This window comes from Silurus meridionalis, chromosome 4, assembly GCF_014805685.1.
Source record: "Silurus meridionalis isolate SWU-2019-XX chromosome 4, ASM1480568v1, whole genome shotgun sequence".
NCBI classification, from domain to species: Eukaryota; Metazoa; Chordata; class Actinopteri; order Siluriformes; family Siluridae; genus Silurus; species Silurus meridionalis.
Window position 1 is genome coordinate 32,256,820 of NC_060887.1, and position 9,879 is coordinate 32,266,698.

General features: G+C 38.4%; 1 non-coding gene across 1 annotated transcript; it reads left to right on the forward strand.

Annotated features, from left to right (window-relative positions):
* The first annotated feature begins 460 nt into the window (after positions 1–460).
* Positions 461–532, forward strand: trnad-auc. Its single transcript has one exon. It is a non-coding gene; the product is annotated as a tRNA-Asp (tRNA).
* The last annotated feature ends 9,347 nt before the right edge of the window (positions 533–9,879 follow it).

Consider the following 9,879-nt stretch of genomic DNA (forward strand, 5'->3'; position numbering starts at 1 on the left):
AGTGTTTTCCTCAAAAGTTGCTGTAAAAATGGGCAGCAACCAGATATGATGCTAAACTACAAAATCCGTTTGTGTCGCTTAGTAACGTTTTAAGATTAGCTCCGATCCAAATTTCCCATTGTGCAGAGTAAAAGTACAGGGCCAATGAAATGCAGTCATAAACCAGGCAGCTTTTTTTAATGTCGGTTTTATATTTTAAACAAGCCGAACGCTGTGGCCCTGCAATCATCAGTGTTTCTTCATCTCGTGTTTTCTGAAGAGGTGATTCTGTAGGGTTTAGATCTTCTATCGGTCAGGTTTATGTGTGATACAAATTCGACCTCTGTGCACTTTAAGTTGGAGGGAAAAGTGTAATTTAAGTGTGTTACACTGCCCTCTGTTGGAGCAGGAACAGCAGTTTGAAAAGATAAGATTGGCTGCTAGCAAGAGATTTACGATTATGGAAAAATTATATCTTTTATCCCTGGTGGTCTAGTGGTTAGGATTCGGCGCTATCACCGCCACGGCCCGGGTTCGATCCCCGGTCAGGGAACCAACCCCAGCCATTAGGGTTGCACAAGCAAGTGCCCGGATAAATGGGGAGGGTTGTGTTAGGAAGGGCATCCAGTGTAAACACGTGTCAAATCGAACATGCGGATCACGAATACGGATGGTACGCTGTGGCGACCCTGAATTGGAGAAGTTTATTCTTCGGTATTATTATTTTATACAGGTAACCTGTCTTACTTGTACTGATGGTATTAATAGAAGATTTAATATCGCGTTGTTCGTGTGATGCATTTCTCATCTAAGTGTTGTGTGAATTGAGGCTGGGGTATCAGTTACTGTTGCTCTATACACCCCAGGCTCTACATTAAATAGTGAATGAGTGAGGGGAGGTTAGAATTACAAACACAGCTCAAGTTTAGACTTGGAAAATGAGCAAACTGCTGGACACTCAGACTCTACCTTTTCTCCCTGAGATGAATCCTACACGTCCATGGAAACGTGTATCCTAGATTAACCCAGAGTAATCGGAATTTATTAGCGATCATTAAAATCAAGCAGCAATGGCCTGTTTAGTCTTCTGAATAGTCCTTAATAGAATCATTGCAAAAAAGTCTTTATGAAATGTAAACTTCATAAAGAAGAATCCTAGATGCACAACGCCATGGCAAACAGGATTACACCAGCATGGTAAAGATGGAGAAAAACAATAATAAAACTGTGTGCAGATGAATCCACAGGGAATCATGTGCAGTATATGGTGATATGGAGGATATCGATGCCACTGCACCACTCTAGTGTCCCATGTTCAATCCTGAGATAAAGTTACTCTCAGGGTGGATTTTTGCAAGCTCTCCCCCTAGTCCCCTCACACCTCTCACCAACATGCAAGCACATGAATTGACTTTTAATTTACCTTATGTTGAATTATTGTGTGAATGGTGTCATGTGATATAACTGGCATCCCATACAGGGTATATAACTCCGTGTTTACACCCAGAGTTCCTGGGTGTTCCTTGCCTGACCAGGATGAAGTACAAAGATACATCAATAAAGAAATCATGATTTAGTGTCAGGAAACAAATGCAGCTAAAGCTCTCGTCTGTGCGAATGAGTTGCATGCATTACATCTTTTCCTTCATAACAATAATAAACATTAAACACGCGCACACAGAGGACACCTGGTTTCCTGAGTAGAAATGACAGAGGGTGAGCACACTAAGTCACAATCCTCTGACAACTAAGGAACAGAATGTTACTGCTGGCATCCAAGGTCAGTGCAAACCAGCACACGAGCTGGTCTGTGGTACAGCACCTGGAAAAACATAACCGAGAGGAAGCTGGATGCCTGGATGATAGAAACACTGAAGCTTGAAGTTAACAAACGCGCACGGTTTCTAAAAAGAGACCTGATGACAGCCATGTTTCACGTTACAGTCTCACCGAGGGGTCGGATGTTTGTCTAACAGGGAATGACAAGAATTCTGAGTGGAAATGTCTGCTGTGTGCTTCGACCCATGACCTGAATAATGCACAATTCAGGATGAAAATGGTTGCGTGATTTGTAGTCTATGATTAAATGCAACGAACCCTACGTCCATTTTTCCAAGACGTCCAAACGGTTCCATATTTAACTGCACGTGCAGAAACATTTCAACCAATGACAAAACACTAGTCTGTTTATTCTTACTTTAGTCTTACTTGCAAAAATTCTTTCTGCTTTTTATTCAGATTTCTTTCATAACCATAAATTAATAAGCAATACATTTCATTCAAAAACCAAAAGTTTCACTTCAGTGCATCACTAACCATCACCGATTAGAATACAACAATAATCAAAGAAGAAAAAGAAGAAAAAAGAGAAGTGAAGACCTTCTCTACTCTAACTGATCATTAAAGACTGGTCCAGTAGGACCTCCCGTCCTGTTAATGATGTCTGCTTCTAATCCTCTCTGTTTAAGCCCTTATGCTTACCTCAGTCTAAACATTAAAGCAAACTGGTCGCCTCTGCTGTTATTTCGCATGAAACCAACGGAATTATCGCGAAGTGTATTCAGACGGATCTGATGCTAAAGCTGTGTGATCGTCTAGACAGCAGCGAGTCTTACTGTAATCCGTACAGACGATGGAGATCTCTGCTGCTGTATTGAGCTTTGAGGAGTTCAACGGAAACCAAGAAGATAAACTTGTACATGCCACAGTCCCACGATAACATTCATAAGGTTAAATTGAGTTCACATATCAGAATATTTTATTGACACCACAGGAAAAGATTGCAGTTGCTCATAATAAAATGTAAGTAAATATTAAAGTAAAGTAAAATAAGAAATATACATATTAGGAAATATACCGTATGAAATGTGTAATAGCAGTGAAACAGATGTCAGAAATAAATCAGACCACGAGTTATTGCACATGTAACAATTATTATTATTGCACTAAATATTAATGCACTGTTTCTATATAAAGTCGCAATGAAATATATGCAATGTTGAGCAAAAAATAGAACCTCACACCACGTATTTCGACAGTAAGTTCACCTGATCACAAACTGTTAGACACTTATTGAAGAACTAATCGAAAGTAATTCTGCTCCAGAGGTGTGTCCAGTGGTTTGTAAAGCTGAAATTAACCTTAGTTTCAGTTTAGACTTGCTGTAATGACATGCAGTAACAGCCAGAGGGCTCGTGTGGAACTTTTCAAGTGTGAATCCCCTTTGAAATGACATGACAGCATTGTATAAAAGACCCATGCATCCAAAGTACCTACTCAAACTAAAGCAAAATGATTTGAAAAATGTCCTTAGTGAGTCTTAATTATATCTTCCAATCCCTCATGCGCCGGTCCAAAACTGAGGCAGAGCAAAAACGACTAAAAGGTACCTCCGAGGTGCTGGCTAAAGGTGAATTAACATTTCCTTGATCACATATATTCTTATACTCATTGAACAAGAAACAGTTTCTTTTTTTTTTTTTTTAACCAGCATAAAATAACATGAAATCCAGACTCTTTTAATAATCTGTTATGCTCCCGTCACTAAATATGTAGATTATTTTCAATTGAATAAATACTTCTTGGCTTTATTTTAGCCTTCAGAGAAGAACCATTGGCCATTACATTACAGCTTCTAAACGGAACATCCACCAAAAGGATGTCGGCGCCGTTTGAACAGCGTGAGGGGTCTTATTATTAAATCAAAATCTCTCGGCAGAACTTCATAAATCAAGTAGCGTTCCGAGCTACACGGGCAGTTCATATAGCTAGCCTCGTGATTCTCGATGAGCATCGAGTTAAAAGGGAACAGATAATTGGAGATAATAAAATGGTCTGCTTTGCGTTCGTCTCTCTCTTCGACTTTGTTACGCAAGCTCAGCATATATTTATCTGTACCCAAGCAGAGTGCTTTATACTGTATACAGATGAAGCTGCTGCCATCTGTCAAAAGACTGGGAATTTGTATCGCCACTATTTATGTAGATGCCAAGTGTTATAGGGTTGTGCGAGGTGAGACTTGAGGATTTATTAAAAATTATATATATATATATATATATATATATATATATATATATATATGTGTGTGTGTGTGTGTGTGTGTGTGTGTGTGTGTGTGTGTGTGTGTGTGTGTGTGTGTGTGTGTGTGTGTGTGTATGTGAATAGAAAAAAAGAGTGTGAATATGAAGAACAGATGATGTGGGAGGAGTGTGAGCTGGGTGCTGTAGTCCACAGAGAGATCTCTAACAGCAGCACACCAGGTGTGTGTGTGTGTGTGTGTGTGTGGGGCAGACACGTTACCATGGAAGCCAGCAAATCAAAGAGCCCACCTATTCCAGAACGAGAGGATCGGCTCTCCAAACTCATGCACTCACACACAATGCCACCTGTAGGAGTTCTTTCTTCTCACCTACACAGATAATAACACTGATACACTGCCAAGGACAGAGCCGCTATCTGTATGAAGACTGTACTGGGAAGTAGGTTGTGAGATCAAACTGTTCAATGTTCCAGAACTATCAGTCAGACACTGTGGCTTTGAGAGATTCCTCTAACTACTCAAGTGCATGCTTGAACTTCAGCAGGGCTGAGCAATATCATGTAATATCAACCCTGTGATCAACGATATCGCATTTAAATCACAGGTGTTGTTATACGACAGCTGCTGATGCACTTAGATTTTAGTGCTGAAAGTTAAAAAGTTGCTAAATTTCTTTTTTGTTTTTGTTAAATTCATTGCAAATTTATAAAATATATATTTTTGAACAAAATTTTTTTTTTTATGTTTTGCTTGCAGGTCATTTAATAGCAATGCCAAATTCCAAATCAAATATAATATAAAAAGGATATCATCCACCCCTACTCATACACTGTAGCTGAAGTTATAAATATTTGATTGTATTAGCATGATTATAGTAGAAATTATTTCTATTGATTGTGTCTTTTAGAAAGATATTATATTATGGGGTAAAAAAAAATAGTAGATTATGATGCATGAGACGTCTACAGTTTGTAGCATTACATTTTTCTGTCCTAGGATTAAACCAGGCCAGGGCAATGACAAAACCACACAGCATCACAACAACTCCTGACATTGTCATGATGCACAAAATGTACCTCTGTCAAGATTTGCTGGAGGTAGTTTTTTCCATAGTGTGCCATCCCAGCTTAAATGATTTTCTTTTATCAGAGCAATTTTGCAAGCATTACATGTCTACAAACAATATTCTAACACGAAAAAATACACATTTGAAAACACCAGTTTGTTCGCAATTATAAAAATAAATAAATAAATAAAATAAAACCGCACCCTAAACCTGAAAATTTGGAAATTGAGAAAATTTGCTTCCTTCTTTCTTTTCCTTCTTCGCTCAGCCATCGACATTGTCCTTTCAAGACAAGCTATCCCAAAGTTTGCAGGAAAAAACAAGAAAAAATAAATAAATAAATAAATAAATAAATAAATATTTTTAAAAGTCACGATCTGGGCAACCTACCAGAGAAGTCCTGCTACATAATTTACTGCAATGTCAATACTATATCTTCATATTGCCCATCCTTACCAATGAACTTTTCTTTTAGGTCTCTTCAAGTTAATAAGTAAAAAAAAAAAAAAAGAAAAAGATTTCAAGTTAAGGCATGCATCCATGTATGGAACGAGAGCTGTCCAAATACACCTGTGTTCATGTACGCCACTCAAAGTGGATGCTGAGGATTGGTAAAACAACGGCGAGACTATATTTCCATCTTAAAACCGCGCTTCCAAAAATCTCTCAATGAATCAAGTGTTTTTTTTTTTTTTGGTGTCACCAGGTATTAATACTCGGATACACTGCTGACAGCAACATTACTTTTTTCCCCTACAATGTAACATGGAGAGCTTGAAAGAGGCAGATGTAGAGGACAGGGTGATATGAAGACGGATGATGTGGCGACCCCTAATGGGAGCAGCCGAAAGAAGAAGGAGATTTATGTGCAGTGAAGAATGACTTGTAATTTTAGTTTTCTTTCAAAGTACATTCAGATATTTTATTCTGTAAATACTACTACTTTTAATTATATATTGCGTTTAATAATTTCACCTGTCACCCTATAATATGATCACATGAACCTGTATAAAATATATATTTTTGAACAAAATTCTTTTTTTTTATGTTTTGCTTGCAGGTCATTTAATAGCAATGCCAAATTCCAAATCAAATATAATATAAAAAGGATATCATCCACCCCTACTCATACACTGTAGCTGAAGTTATAAATATTTGATTGTATTAGCATGATTATAGTAGAAATTATTTCTATTGATTGTGTCTTTTAGAAAGATATTATATTATGGGGTAAAAAAAAATAGTAGATTATGATGCATGAGACGTCTACAGTTTGTAGCATTACATTTTCCTTCATTTGAACTAAGAGCCCCAAACCTGTTCCAGCATGGTAATGCCCCGGAGCACAAAGCAAACTCCATGAAGATCTGCTTTACATGGGTTAGATTGGAAGATCTTGAGCGTCCTGCTGTAGAGCCCTGACCTCGACTCTACTGAAAATATTTGGGATGAATTATAATGCTGAATGCACCCCAGGCCTCCTCAAATCATCTACATCAGTACCTGACTTTTTCTAATGCTGTTGTTGGCTGAATGAGCAAAAATCTCCACAGCCACACTCTAAAACCTTGTGGAACAACTTTCCAGGAGAGTGGAGGTTATTATAACAGCAAATGGGAACTAAATGTGCAATAAGATGTTAAAAAAAACATATAAATCTTATGGCCTTATAATCATTTTAATGTTACTAAAACACTACACTGCCACAGTATGTAACAAAATTAGTGTAAACACATTTATGGCAATTTGATTTTATCAATTAAAATCTACGCTTACCAACATAATTTATAAACTCACCAAAATCCCACTGTTGCTTTAAATAACATAAAATAGAAATGATATCCATCCATCTATCCATCTATCTATCTATATATATATATGTGTGTGTGTGTGTGTGTGTGTGTGTGTGTGAGAAAGAGATTGAATAACAGATAGTTCAGACACACAAAAGAGGCGTGTGTCCACCACAGCAGACACTCTAAAGCTCCAACAAATCACTGTCTAGGGTACGACTTGTTCTACCAGTATTTAAGTGTGTAGGAAGAAGGAAAAATGCCATTGAACTTTAACTACTAAGGTGACAATTGCATACTCTATTAGTCTGGATGAGCTCAGCACTTCAAATTGTTTCACTTTGCTTTAGGCCATAACAGTTCAGAAAAGTCTTCCATTCCTCCTCCTCCCCACACACACAGAAAAATTGAGTGCTCTCCAGTAAACTATTCAGGGAGAATCAGGATTAACACTGTGTGTAAGTTCCCAAGCAATATCTGATCCAAAGTTGCTCGTAAGTGTATATCAAAAGTAGTCACTAAGTGGTTCAATGTTGATAAGGATTAAAATGAGAAACGATTTTGTCTGAAAGGTTTTTATTTCTCTTATACTACCGCAGCAATTTGCAGATATATTCAATTTTCATCATCAATTGAGGAAAGAGTATTCTCTCTTCTCAGAATTTAGTTGCATCAAATGTTGTAAAACTTCCACTAAACAAGTTAGTTCTTGTTATCTCTGACGTCATAGCCACTGTAAACAGTCATTTCCTCAACCAAAAAAAAAAAAAAATCAGGCAACCAAGGATTAAAACAAAAAGCACAAAAAAAAAAAAAAAAAAATCCATTCAGATTCATTCTGCCCACAAAACAGAACCTGCAACACTGGTGCAAAATCACCTGACTTGTGTGCCTCGCCTGTAGCAAACCTGACCCGGTACCAAACACCCTAGATGCAAAAGCCATCACAGATAAACCATGAAGCGTGAAAATATGTGCGTCAATCTAGAATGAGGGTTAAAGTAAAAGTAACTCAACCTGTGATTTATTACATTACTTTACGATACACGTGCACGTTCATTTATGAGAAATCTAACAACTGAGTGTTGGGAGGTAGTAGCTCAGTGGTTAATATGATTGGTGATTGGATATGAAGAATAAATTAAGAATTCTTCCAAAATGTGTTTCACTGGAAATTTTCCTACACAATGGTTGGAGTTTAAGCCCCGTCTGTCACCAATAATAGGGGCATCAAGCTGTGTTGAAAAATCTGCTCAGGTTCGGCGCTATATGTTACGAGAGCCGTCGCACTGGATTAGATATCGCGAGGCTAATCAACTGTGCACATGCTTCTGGATCAAGTTAATGTGCACCACTCTGTGTGTGTCTCAGAAGGGAGTGTGGCATAAAAGATAACCACCTCAGGCTTATCTTGTTAAGGAGGAAAAAGGATATTGGCATACCTGCACTGGACCGAAACATATAAACATACATGCAAACAGTACTACAATAGACAGAGCTTTTTCCAGCTGGAGCTTTGAAGATTGTGTATTATATGCCATTCTAAACTGAATTTAGTGCGCACGCACACACGCACACCACTGCCCACATAACACCCACACAACCGGGCAGCACTTCACAGGAAGTTGAGAAGAAGAGTGATATCTATGGGGAAGGCCTCGCTTTCAGATGTCTTCTCCTGTGTGGTATTTTCTCTCATCCCGCCCATTAAGCCATTTCTACTTGCTGCTCGCTTTCTTTTACTAAATAGTGATAGCCCATCTCTGTCTTGAAAACTTTTCTGGCAGGACAAATAAAGATCAATTGAGTAGCATGACAACGAATATCCACATTATTCACTTCAAATTACACTATTCATAAACAACCCGGATCGGAAATGGGAACGAGAACACACATATTGCTTGAAAGTGCAGTGTCAATGGGTTCATGCGAGTTTACCAGCGTAATCTGGAAGACATTTTCTGGCCACAAAACCTCACAACCAGAATCAGCGAATATGGGAACAAATTCTGCAATAGGAACAAAATCTGCATGGGCCATTGACCGGCGCGCTCCCCGTAACAAAGTGAAGCTGTTGAGACACGCAAAATTGAGATTAGACGCCTTCCTAACTCAGGCAATTCAAGGCAAACCAACCTCAAACGGGAAAAAGAAATTCTTAGCCTGATGTGCTGAAGGATGGCACATGGTGTAATTATTTATGAGGGTCTGATAAAAAGGAATAAGTTCCAGCTGAGAGAGCAGGACGATCATTAGGGATAAGGGGACTGATGGGACATTAAAGTGGGAAGATTTTAAGCTACAGAAATGGAAAAAGAGAAGAGGTGGGGGAAAAAAAATTAACTGCGCACAACACAATAGTCCAGCCGTACATACACACACCATACATAGCCAGACATACACTCCAACATTACAGTCTGGAAAGGTGTCAGAGTCCTCATACTACACAGAGAGAGCGTGATAGATAGATAGATAGATAGATAGATAGATAGATAGATAGATAGATAGATAGATAGATAGATAGATAGATAGATAGATAGATAGATAGATAGATAGATAGATAGATAGATAGATAGATAGATAGATAGATAGACAGACAGACAGACAGACAGACAGACAGACAGACAGACAGACAGACAGACAGAGATGACTAAGAGAAAATCACAGAGAGAGAGAGAGAGAGAGAGAGAGATAAAATAAAGACAATGCAGACGAGAGCCCTGCTGTTGATTCACTGAACTAAGAAGCTATAAGCACACAGAGGAAACTGGATACAAAAACCTAAATCTTTTCAAATCCTGTTCTTAAACAGGAGTAAAATGACAGGTCCGGACACATTTGCTGCGATTAGAACGCTGCCCCACCTCTTTGATACAAGCTGAAGGTTAAGTGTGAGAGTTAGTCTCAGATCACCCCTGACAAGCTGGAGATCCACAGCGATGACTGAAGCTTAGTCAAACAACAAGGAGTGAACAGAAAGCTTAGTCATTCTGTCACAGTGT